A 13,248-nucleotide genomic window follows, 5' to 3' on the forward strand; every position below is an offset into this window, starting at 1 on the left:
ATACTGTTAACTAATGTTGCACCACCCCAAAACATTTCTTAATTAAAGTGATAAATAATAAGTGCTGTACGTGCATTATGTTTTTTTTCTGTTTACTTTCACACCATCTTTAATGTAGTACAATACTGTCAGTTTTAAGGAGCCCATTATTAATCTCTATTAGGTGACACGTTCTTACTTTGATATTGGATAATACAATTGAGTTATGTCATGGAAGTGAAGCACTAATCGAGTACAGTATGCAGAGTCTGCATTAATATAATTAATTCCCACATGTCCCTGGCCCCTTCCAATATATGAACACACTACATCACCATTTTTCATAGTTGCCAGTGTCGGATTTTCAGGATTTTCCCTAGACATTTTACCACTGAAAATGTCCCTATTTATATATTGACCAAGTGTACAGTACAATTCCTCCTATATGAAGTGGAATCTTCACTGTCTGAGTCTATACTGCGGAAGGTGAAAGGTTACTGTTCATAATAAAATAAAAAGGACATTTGTTGTGAACACATATACGATATTCCACTTAAACTGTACCACAATAGGTTTTTGTTATTAATAGTAAAAAATCAAGACGCAGGTACAAAACAAGAAAATTATTATTATTACTTATTATTATCCTTTATTTATATGGCGCCACATGGGATCCATAGCGCCCAATTACAGAGTAAACAAATAAGCAAAACATGAAGACAGTGATTTATAGCTCAATACAATATAGGACAAGTACAGGGTATATAAACATAGCTTCGTCAGTAAACAGCACTGAAATAAGTATCAGGGTGGCAGAAAACCAAAGGATTTGGTGCCATCAAAGGGAGTATTGAAAAGAAGGTAAGTTAAAGTAAGAGATGTAAAAGCACATGAGGGAAGAGGACCCTGCTCGTGAGAGCTTACATTCTAAAGGGGAGGGGCACACAGACAGGGGTGACACAGATGGGGTAGAAAGTGAGCATGGGCCACAGAAGGCATAGGATGAGAGATGGCTTGGTTTGGTGAAGAAGTGTGTCTTGAGAGCCCGCTTAAATTTTTTTGGAGAGTCTGAGGTGGAGAGGTAGAGAATTCCAGAAAAAGGGAACAGCATGTGCAAAGTCTTGGAGGTAGGAGTGGGAGGAGGTAATCAGAAGGCAGGAGAGTGTAAAGCGAGTTAAGGTCAGAGATGTAACTCGGAGACGAGTGAGTGAGGGCTTTGTAAGTGAGTGTGAGAAGCTTGAAATGGATTCTGAAGGGGAACGGGAGCCAGTGAAGGGCTAGTAAGAGAGGTCAGGTGGATGTAGTGCGTTTGGTGAGGACGATGATCCGGGCAGCAGCATTGAGGATAGATTGGAGTGGAGAGATGTATGTGTTAGGGATGCCAGTCAGGAGGAGATTACAGTAGTCCGGTCTGGAGATGACCAGTGAGTGGATAAGGGTCTTGGTTGCATCCTGGGTGAGAAAGGGTCTGCTCCTGGAAATATTTTTGAGATGAAAATGACAGGTTTGTGATATGTGCTGAATGTGTAGTTTGAAGGAGAGGGAGAAGTCAAGGATTACTCCAAGACAGTGCACTTGGGGGTTAGAGAAGATAGTAGTGCCATCTATAGATAGTTAAATTGTGGGAGGTGAGATTGTGCGGGAGGAGGGGAAGATGATCAGCTCAGTCTTAGACTTGTTAAGTTTAAAAAGCGCTTGGGACATCCAGGAAGAGATAGCAGAGAGACAGTTGGATACACGAGTGAGGAGAGCAGGAGAGAGGTCAGGGGAGAAAAGGTAGATTTGAGTATCATCAGCATAGAGATTATATTGTAAGTCAAAAAAGATAATGAGATCTCCTAAGGAGGATGTATAGAGAGAGAAAAGGAGAGGACCAAGAACAGAGCCTTGGGGGACACCTACAGTTAGTGGAAGTGGGGGGGAGGTGGAGCCATGAGAGGAGACAGAGAAGGAACAGTCAGAGAGGTAGGAGGACAGCCAGGAGAGGGCAGTATCACGCAGACCAAGGGAGTGAAGGATTTGCAAAAGGAGACGGTGGTCCACAGTGTTAAAAACAGCAGAGGTCAAGAAGAATAAGCAAAGAGTAGTGACCCTTGGATTTAGCAGACAGGAGGTCATTGCAGAGTTTTGTGAGGGCAGTTTCAGTGGAGTGGAGAGGATGGAAGCCAGACTGGAATGGGTCAAGTAGTGAGTGGGAGGAAAGAAAAGCAGTCAGGCAGTTATAGACAATACGCTCAAGGAGTTTGGAGGCAAAAGAAAGGAGAGAGATGGGTTGATAGTTGGAGAGAGTGTGTGGATCAAGGGTAGGTTTTTTAAGAATAGGAGAGATGAGTGCATGCTTAAAGGAAGAGGGGACAGTGCCTGATGAGAGGGAGAGATTGAGGAGGTGGGAAAGATGGGAGCAGGCAGAGAGAGAGGTAGCGGAAGAGGCGGGAGGGGATATTGTCAAGTGGGGAGGTGGAGGGGGGTGAGGAACGAATGAGGGCCATGACTTCCTCACCAGATACGTGAGAGAAAGATGTCAGGTTTGGTTTGGAAGGAGAGGGGTGGTAAGGGATAGGAGGTGGCTGGTTGCTGATGTTCTTGGTTTGATGTGATGTCCTGGCGTATGGAGTCAATTTTGGATATAAAGTAAGTGGCAAAGTCAAGAGCAGAGAGTAAGGGGGGGAGACAAGGTGTGGGTGGGCAGAGGAGGGAGTTTAGGTGGAAAAGAGGCACTGGGGGTTGGAAGACTGGAAGGATATGAGGTTCTTGAAGTATGACTGTTTAGCGAGGGAAAGGGCAGCACTGAATGATGAGAGCATAAGGTTGAAATGGAGGAAGTCTGCCACAGAGTGTGATTTCCTCTACTGTCTCTCAGCATTACGTGAGCATTTTGCAAATATCTGGTGCATTTGGTGTGCCAGGGTTGAGGTGTTGATCTGCAAGGGTGAATAGTGGAAGGTGGAATCAAGAGCAGAAGTAAGGGAATCATTGTATAGGGATGTGGTTTGTTCAGGGCATGAGAGAGACAGTATAGGAGAGAGAAGTGAGTCAGATAGGGAGGATAGAGAAGTGGTGTCGATAGCCTCAATGTTGCATTTAGGGATGGTAGCCTTAGGATTTAGAGATGGAGTAGCAGAGAGAGATAAGTTAAAGGAGAGCAGGTAGTGGTCTAAGAGGGGAAATGGAGATTTGGAGAAATCAGGAATATCACAGCGGTGAGTGAAGACCAGATCCAGTGAGCTCCCATTCACATGGGAGGGGGAGGAGGTCCACTGGGAGAGACCAAGTGAAGATGTAAGGTTAAGGAGTTTAGAGGCAGAGGATTTTGTGGGGATATCAATTGGGATGTTGAAGTTGCCTAAGATAATGGAGGGAATGTCAGAAGAGAAAGTGAGGAAGCCAGGAAGCAAAGTTGTCAAGGAATTTAGAGGGCATGCCAGGGGGGTGGTAAATGACAGCTGCTCGTAGATGGACAGGTTGAAAGAGGTGTATAGCATGGACCTCAAATGTAGAGAATGTAAGGGATAGTTCTGGGGTATGAGTTGGTAGTAGTAGCTAGAGGGTAAAAGGATCCCAACACCACCGCCTAGGCGACCCCCAGGTCGGGGTGTATGTGAGAATGTGAGTCCCCCAGCAGAGAGAGCAGTTGAAGAACACAGGTAGAAACAGACAGAAGGATAGAAAACCCACATCATTAGAGCTTTCAGTCTAATGTGATTAGCAGCACCAGCCCAGCATCAAAGTGTCCCTGGAAATAATTTCAAAATATGACCCAAAGTATTGTTATTTTAGCTATTTGCCTAAATATATTGAAGATGCAGCTTTAATTTGAGGGTATTCACTTCCAAATTGGTAGAAGGGTTTAGGAATTACAGCTGTTTAATATGTATCCCGCTTTTTATCAGGGGACCAAAAGTAATTGAACAATTGACTCAAAGGCTGTTTCATTGACATATCTGGGCTATTCCTTTGTTATTTCTTCATCAATTGAGCAGACAGAAAGGTCTGGCATGGATCCTTTCAATAGTAAAGAAAGACCTCTTCACAATATCCAGCCAAATGAAGAACACTCTCTAGGAGGTAGGCATATCATTATACAAGTCTACCATAAAGAGAAGACTTGAATTCACAAGAGCAAATACAGAGGATTCTCCAGTAGGTGCAAAATATTCATAAGCCTCGAGATAGAAAGACCAAACTACACATTGCAAAAAACAAATAGTCTAAAAATTCAGCCCAAATCTGGTACAGCATTCCTTGGACAGATGAGACCAAGATCAACGTGTACCAGAATGTGGGAAGAATACCAACATGTTTTACCACATCATCAGTAAAACATGTTGGAGGCAGTGTGATGGCATGGGTATGAATGGCCTCCAATGGCACTGGGTCATTCGTGATTATTGATGATGTGACAGAAGTCAAGAGCAGTCGGATGATTTCTGAAGTGTATATAGAGATATAGGGGTATATTTACTAATGTTCGATTTTGGAGTTAATTTTATGTTCAATTTAAATTGACTGAGATCAAATCAAATCGAACTTCTTTTTCATCAAATCCCACATTTACTATTTTTCGTTTTTGCGTTTAGTAAATCTTCAAATGCAAAATTGAATGCAAATCATTTGCAAAATCAACCAAAACCCAAAATCGAATATTAGTAAACATGCCCCATATTGTCTGCACAGATTCAGGCAAATTAGCAAAGTTAAATTATAAAGATGTATATTGGCGCTGGCTGTTACTCCAAGTAGGGACGGTATACCATTTAAAATAAATTTAAAACAGTTTATTACATATACATAAAACAAAGGAAAATTACATATTAAAAAATAATTATAAAGTGTCACAATTTTCTATCTGTTCTCAAGTTTTGTCAGAAAGATATATTATTGATCACTTAAATCTCACTCAAATTGGATGCTATGCACAGCTTCTGGTTAGGGCTCATTCCTCAGTATAGCCATACATTCACTTTTAGGTATATATATTACCCGGTCCTTTCAGGTGTAGTCCCCAAGGAGTCTCAATTGCAGGTGGAGATCCAAATAGCAGCAGGGGAATAATCCGGGTCCTAGCAATTTGTAGCTTGGAAAGGTCCAAATAGAGGCAAAGAGTCCAATATTTACCAGAGTCGTCACGAGTGGAAGCAAAATTAGTGGTCAGCGGTAGTAGGCTCAACGTTTTTCGCTTGTCTGATGGCTGCCAGCTTCCTCAGGAGCATATATCTATATTAGCAAAGTTGATTAGACGGTGCTTCACAGTACAGATGGACAATGGAAGAAACTGTGAAAGCAACCTAGGCGTTTTTTAAGGCAAAGAAGTGGAATATTCTGCAATGGCCGAGTTAGTCACCTGATCCCAACGCAATAGAGCATGCAATTCACTTTCTGAAGACTATACACAAGGCAGAGAGTCTCACAAAGAAGAAAAACTGAAGACAGCTGCAGTAAAGGCCTGGCAAAGTATAACTAAGGAGGACACCAATCATTTGGCGCTGTGCATGGTTTCTACAGTTCACGCAGTTACTGCCCGCAAAATATTCTCAACAAAGTATTTTCAAATTCAAAATTTGTATTTATGATTATGTTAAACATGGAAAAAGGTCGACTCATGTCGACTTTTTTCCATGTCGACCTAGCAAATGCTGGGGTGCACCACATAGAAAGATCACATGGATTATGGAAACATATCAATTCGTAGTATCACATATAGTGAAAGCAATGGCACTCACCAAGGATGGAAATCAGTATACAGGTTGAGTATCCCTTATCCAAAATACTTGGGACCAGAGTTATTTTGGATAATGGATTTTTCCGTATTTTGGAATAATTAGATACCATAATGAGATTTCATGGTGATGGGACCTAAATCTAAGCACAGAATGCATTTATGTTTCATATACACCTTATACACACAGCCTGAAGGTAATTTTTGCCAATACTTTTTATAACTTTGTGCATTAAACAAAGTGTGTGTACATACACACAATTCATTTATGTTTCATATACACCTTGTATACACAGCCTGAAGGTCATTTAATACAATATTATTAATAACTTTGTGTATTAAACAAAGTTTGTGTACACTGAGCCATCAAAAAACAAAGATTTCACTATCTCACTCTCACTCAAAAAAGTCCGTATTTCGGAATATTCCGTATTTCGGAATATATGGATATGGGATACTCAACCTGTATAAACAATTCTCCAATCCATCATAGAGTGATATCCAGGCCTTTATCAAGATGGGTGTAGTATGTTATGCCGGCGGCAGGGATCCCGACCGCCGGCATACTGACAGCTGGGCGAGCGCCCCTTGTGAACTCACTGCGCTCGCCACGTTGCAGGCACTGTGGCGTGCTTCGTGCGTCACGCTATTTATTCTCCCTCCAGCGGGGTCATGGACTCCCAAGAGGGAGAATAGTTGTCAGTATGCTGGGTGTCGGGATTCCGGCGCCGGTATACTGAGCGCCGGGATCCCAACAGCCAACATACTGAATACCACCCATCAAGACACCATAACCAAATGCAACAGTTCTTATGTTAGTACAGACCATGCAATATCTGGACAGCAAAGATTTTTTTCAGAACGCACACATATACTTTGGGTGCCAATGCAGACATAAGGTATTTAACATAACATTATTTGATTTACTGTAACAATATGTGATTGGACAATGGGAAATAAACACTGGAAGAACCACAGCAGTTGAACATGAATGCTGGGAGCAAAAATAAAAATCACTCCTCTATTAACACGATTGACTGTTTCACTGACTTGAGAAACTACTAAATAAGCATTACATGCAACAGAAAATAAAAACAATAGTCTAAGAGTACAGCTGCTCTTCCGCTAAAGGACTTCAGTAGAATGCTATATTTGGCTGGGATCAGTATGAAATACCTACAATCAAAATCCAGATGGTCAAAATACAGGCAACGATTGACCGTTGGTGTAAATACAGACGATCAAAATACCGACATTTAAAATGTTGACACGGTCAAAACACTGACATTCAAAATGTTAACAGACCAAAAAGTCGGCCCACGTTTTTCATTGGGTTTTGGTGTGTGTGTCAGCATAGGTCAACATGGACACCATATAAGTGTACCAGGTCCCCTCGCATGGCTCACTGCGCTTGCCATGCTTTGGGCACTATTATATTCCCCCTCCAGGTCCACTGGGATGGTAAAGTATGAACAAGTTGGTTTCAATGAAAAACTCATGTCGACTTTTTGACCTGTTGACATTTTAAATGTCAGTATTTTGACCTTGTCTGTATTTTGACCATCGGTCAATGGTTGCCGATATTTTGACCATCGGGATTTTGATTGTAGGTAAATTGACTGCATCCCCTTTGGCCTACCATGTCCAGTGAAATCATTACAGGTCACCACCAGAGGATGGCGAGCTCATGGCTTACTTGCTGTGAATGGATTCTACTTCATGGTGTATGAGTCAGAGCAATAATTTGCCTTGGGCTCCATTTTTATTTTGCTCTCCTTTAAATAAACACAATTAGAATTTATTAAATATTGAACTTGACTAATAATGTAACTCGGTATCTGTATGACTGGGTATAATCAGTGCATAGTTTAAAGGTCAATCATGCATGAAATAGTCTGCAGGTTGACATACATGCACTGTATCTTGTCAATGGACTATTGCAGTAAATGGAACACATGGAAAAGAGAAAGTACCATACTGTATATCTTAAATGAAAAGGATGGTGGTCATTAGGTTGACATAAGTTAGGTCGACCACATTTGGTCGACATGCATTAGGTCGACGTGATCACTAGGTCGACATTGTAATTAGGTCGACGTGTACTAGGTCACCATGGAAAAAGGTTGACATGAGTTTTTCACAATTTTTTCCATTTGTTGACCTTTTTCATACTTAACGATCCACGTGGACTACGATTGGGAACGTAACCTGTGCCATGCGCAGCGGTAGAAGAGTGAGGCACCTTGCCCGACGCATGGCGAGTGAAGCGAGCCCTGCAAGGTGACACAGTGCACTAATTGGGGTTCGCAGTGACTTTAAGAAGAAAACAACACCAAAAAAAGGCAAAAAACTCATGTTGACCTTTTTCCATGTCGACCTAGCACATGTCGGCCCAATGACCATGTCGACCTAGTGATCATGTCAACCTAATGCACGTCGACCAAACATGGTCAACTCAATGTATGTCGACCTAACTCATGTCGACCTAATGAACCACACTCAATGAAAATGCCATCCTAATTTTACATATCATTTATTAGGTTTTCTCACTTTTCTATCAGTAAATTAATAAGCTGTGCACAGAAAATGCATTTTATTTGGTAATTTGGTTATGTTCTTGGAAATGATATTAATGTGTAAAGAAGACTAAAGTGCGCTTTACAGTCACAGCTGCATGTCTTTGCAGTCACCAGCCCCCACACTGATGCTTTAGAACCTACCCATGGTACAGTACACTTGGGAGGTTATTTGGATTGTTCTGCAAATTGGATTTAGCAAGTATAGTGGCTGACATAAAGAAATAGGTTTCTACACTTTATAGGCCAGTCAATAATCCATTATGCCAGAATGTCTCCATGCCAGGAGTTTATTCTTTGTTATTAATGGTTTTTTCTAGCTCTTAGAAAGTACTCAGTGCTCTTGTGATTTGCCATGGAAAATGAGCACTGAGAATAGAAATGAATTCAAGTCAACTGAAACTTCATTAAACATGAAAGGAATATACACACTTCACAAAATGAAATTGACATGAGTTTGGGCTGAGAGTGGTAAGTTTTGGAAGCCAATATTCTACTTTACAACAAAACAGATCTTCTTGACTCCTACTGTATCTGCACTGTCAAAATCACAAAATGGAAGACCGAGTAACAGAAATCTTCATCTTCTTTCCTTATGAATTTTCCTTTTATATTCCGATAAAGATATATTTCATGTACCGTTCAGCTGCACAACTACAATAGCAGTTGCCAGTGTTCAAATAAAAATAAATTTTATGTTCTGCATAAATATAGATATAATTATTGATATAATCTGTAAAATACACATTTATTGGCAAGCTGCATGATCATATTATGCTAGATAGGCATGGATGGGTCAGCATTGGAAGGGATTGCTGACTCCAGAGTGCCATTGAAGAAGCTAGGGGTGTCTCCAGGTAAACTGGCTCTCAGATGCTGTAGGAGCCATTATCATGTGGCCTTGCACTGGGCTATCTGACCCAGACATATTGTAATTATTATTTGGGGTGGGTTTGGGGTGCGGTGCCCCCTGTGCTGGTGTGGCTGGGCTGCTTTAGGTTGGCACACCCTAACATGTCTTTCCTAATGTCGAAGTCAAAAATATTACATAGAGAGAACATACAGACTCCACACATATGAGTAGCTATGCTTGCAAATACGCGCAGCGAGCACAGCAATATATGGTAACATACGCATTTACACAGACATGCCACAGAGATAGATTCGACACATATTTCATACAGCACATAATTATAACATATCAAGTGCCAGACATCATAATGATTTAAAATTATAAAATGGAGTAACGTCATGTATGTGTATTATTGGAGCAGAGCAAGATAGACATGTCGTGTTTGATATTACAGTAACCAGATTAATGTTTAGATTCGTTTGATGCTTGTTATTAAGTTGTAGGACATTGCTATGAGTAGTTATGATTAAATGTATGAACAATGGACATTCCAAGCAGGTGGTGGACAGGAAACTCAGGCCAGCCCTTTTGATGTCTTCAAGGCTTAACCTTGTTAACATACGAACAGACCAGTGACTCATCATGAATGAGAAAGTTCCCTCCCTTAGACTAGTCTGTGCACTCCCCCAAACTACATAGAACATTGCTGATCAGACACACAGGAGTTGCTGTTTTGTCCCAGACGATGGTGGAGTTGCTGCCAGTCCAGTGCCTACATGATTTTACAGAGAAAGAGAGAGAGAGTGATATGGAGGGAAGACTTTATATGAGAAAGATATGGTGATGTATTTGCTGACCTGTAACTGTATGTATTTGATTTAGTTTGTATTAACTACTTACTGTATAAATTGTAAACATGTAACTATATATATACTTTACATTGTGATATATTGAATACATATCCTTTTAATAACAAATATATACAGCAATGAGCTTTGGAACTCAGATAATGTGTGGGTGTATTGTTTTCTCTTAAGGGATGTAGTGTTTTGTGACATACAGCGCACTTTTATCGTATATGGTAATAAGATGCGCCTGGCGTCTGCAGTATATATTAGAGCGGGCATTTTAAATATTTTGTAGAAAGCAATTTGGTATTTACACTAATCACATTTTATATTTTTGTATTATTGTAATCACACCTATCACTTACATAGCACCCATGTGCTTCTTAATTAACCCTTACTAATTTCTTTATTTTCATCTGTGTGCTGCCCTGGAGTGGCCAGCCTGTGCCGGCATGATGGAGCCCCAGACCAATACCTAGTGTTAGGAGCCCCCAGTGAGACAGAGAAGCATGGGGGCTTAGCCCTATATCTGCAGATGTAAGCAACCAAGATCTCTGCATTTCCTGATACTATGTAGTGTTATTTTTCATTCAGTGTGCATTACGGATACCAATATGTTTTTCAGAATCTGTAAAATGCCATCAAGTAGAACACTGTAGACTGCAGCAGAGGACTTTTACAAATGTAATACCTATATTTCTTTATAAGGCAAAGTACAGCTGCAACCAGGCAATAAGGAAACATTGCTATAAATACCAAGCAAGAAAGAGCAATGCTAATAATATATAATGTGCTTTTATTTCTATAAAAATCATATATTTCCAAATTAACACAATTGTAACTTGAAATGTATAATCAATACGATGATCACAGTCATGAAGCACAAAGTGGAGATTAGTGTATAAAAATGAAACACCCACTCTACATCTGCAAAAATATTCCAAATATCCTCAAACAAAATTTCTAAAAATATAAACATATTATATTAACTATATCTAAATCACAAATATAAAAGTAAACATTAAAAGTTTGTTTTATTTTCTTAAATCCTATACTAATGGTCCGAACTAAATATATATGTAATCATAAAACTGTTATCCTATTCAATTGTAGTAATAATAGAGCACTATTGTGAGATCGCTACTGTAGATGTATGTTGTGTTGCTTTAATGCGAACGGCAGGAAGTTGCATCAGTGCTCTTCACTAGTTATTCAGGAAGTGCCTCTGCAGCCATTATTCAGCATGACGCAATGAGTAAAGACATATTTCTGCAACTCTCCAGAGTCATGGGATGATTTTCACACAGACAAATGTACAGCTACCATTTGGCAGCTTTAAGTAGCTGCCTAGGGACACTGGGCTGGCATTTGTTGGATAATGCTAAGTTAGGCTGACCATATTATCCCTTTAACCTGGGACACTCATGAATTACACAGGTTCTGTGGCTGGCTGACTACAAGCCTGCATTTCACCAGGTTTTAAGCAGCCACAGAACCTGTGTAATTCATGAGTGCCGAGGCTAAAGGGATAATATGGTCAGCCTAGCTAAGTGGCTTCCTCTCACCCCCTACTGCGAGCAGTAACATCTACTACTATTTGATCGGTCCACTAGCCAGAAATCTCAGCTGATTGAAGCTGAGATTAACAGCTCCAGGACAGACACTAAAGTGATAGAGCAGCAGAGGCAGTCCCTTCCGTCCTGCTCCTGTATCTCAGCATCACGTGACTTTTGCTGCATGATACACTGAGTCACACACTGCATGGGGTATCTAAGCTTCCTGTGCAGCAGCCATGATGATTAAGCACAGGCACAAACTGGGCCACCAGGAAGTAGGGGAAATCCCTAATGAGCCCCACTGATTCGTAGTCATGTCCTCTATAGTGGGATGGTGGGCCTAAGTTGACAACACCATTTGCTAAAGCAGGGTACAGTGCTGCTGCTTGCCGAGTTAGTCATCAAGGCTGTCTTGACTGACCTGGCAACAGCTGCAGGTGGGTTAAAGTGGCCCAGCATCTACACACAAAGGACCAAGGCAATGCGCTACTGGGCAGTAACGTGCGGTGAGGTCACTGGTTGGGGAGGCACTGGCAGCTAACAAGCCCTCCAAACCCCCCCCCCCCCCCCCCCCGAAAAAAAAAAAAAGTGTGGTCCCCCGACACATCAGTAAAACCAGCACTAGGCAGAACCAGCCAGGGGGAGTAATGCCATAGCAGGGGAGACACTCAGCGTGGTGTCCCCCTGCCATAACATTAATCTGACCCCCCAGCCAGTCAGCCCAGGGTTGGAATTCCTCGGAAAGTGGGAACCCCAAAAAATAAAAATGGGGTCCCCCCTCCCGAGCAATAACCAGCACTGGGCTGATAGCCCAGTGCTATGCCCCGCACCCCTGGTGGCGGTGGGTGCGAGGTTCATTGTGTTAATATTGTTCTTTACAGGTGGCCTACAGGTCCCAGCAAGCCTGCCCCAGCATGCTGGCACTTGGAGAACCACAAGTGCCAGCATGCCCGGACATAAAGGGCCTGCTGGCACCTGTAGTCCACCTGCAAAGAATAGTAATATTGTTCTTTACAGGTAGCCTACAGGTCCCAGCAAGCCTGCCCCAGCATGCTGGCACTTGGAAAACCACAAGTGCCTGCATGCCCGGACATAAAGGGCCCGCTGGCACCTGTAGTCCACCTGTAAAGAAAATATTAAAATAAAAACACCACACGTCTTGAAAATAAGCTTTATTAAACCGGACCTTCACCTGGGGGCGGCGGCCTTTAAGCTCTTTTGCGTGGCCGCCGCCTTCCCAGGGCTTCCGGCGTCTTCACCTGGGGGGGGGGCGCCACCTCCCCAGGGCTTCCAGCGTCTTCACCTGGTGGGCGGCGGCTGCTAAGCTCTTTTGCATAGCCGCCGCCCAGCCAGGACTTGCGGCGTATTCTTTCTTCAGGAGCTCTTCACAGCTCCTCCTCCGCCGTCGGACTGACTCTTCTCCGCCTCGCGCTGACTTATATAAGTCAGCCGGAGGGGGCGGGGCGATGATGCGGCGAGCCGTGATTGGCTCGCGGCGGCCATCTTGAATTTCAAAAATGACGCTGAGGCGCCATTTTTGAAACTGGAACCGCTCCGCTGCCAAGCTCTGCTGGATAAAGGTACATTTCCGCCGCCGCACCACCGCCGCAACCCGCACCGCCGCCGCCCGCACCACCGCCGCATCCCGCCGCCCGCACCTCCTCCGCCAGCGTCGCCCACACAGTGATTGACTGCGGATCCAGTGACGGATCCGCTGGCC

The sequence above is a fragment of the Pseudophryne corroboree genome, chromosome 1 (genome assembly GCF_028390025.1).
Source record: "Pseudophryne corroboree isolate aPseCor3 chromosome 1, aPseCor3.hap2, whole genome shotgun sequence".
NCBI classification, from domain to species: domain Eukaryota; kingdom Metazoa; phylum Chordata; class Amphibia; order Anura; family Myobatrachidae; genus Pseudophryne; species Pseudophryne corroboree.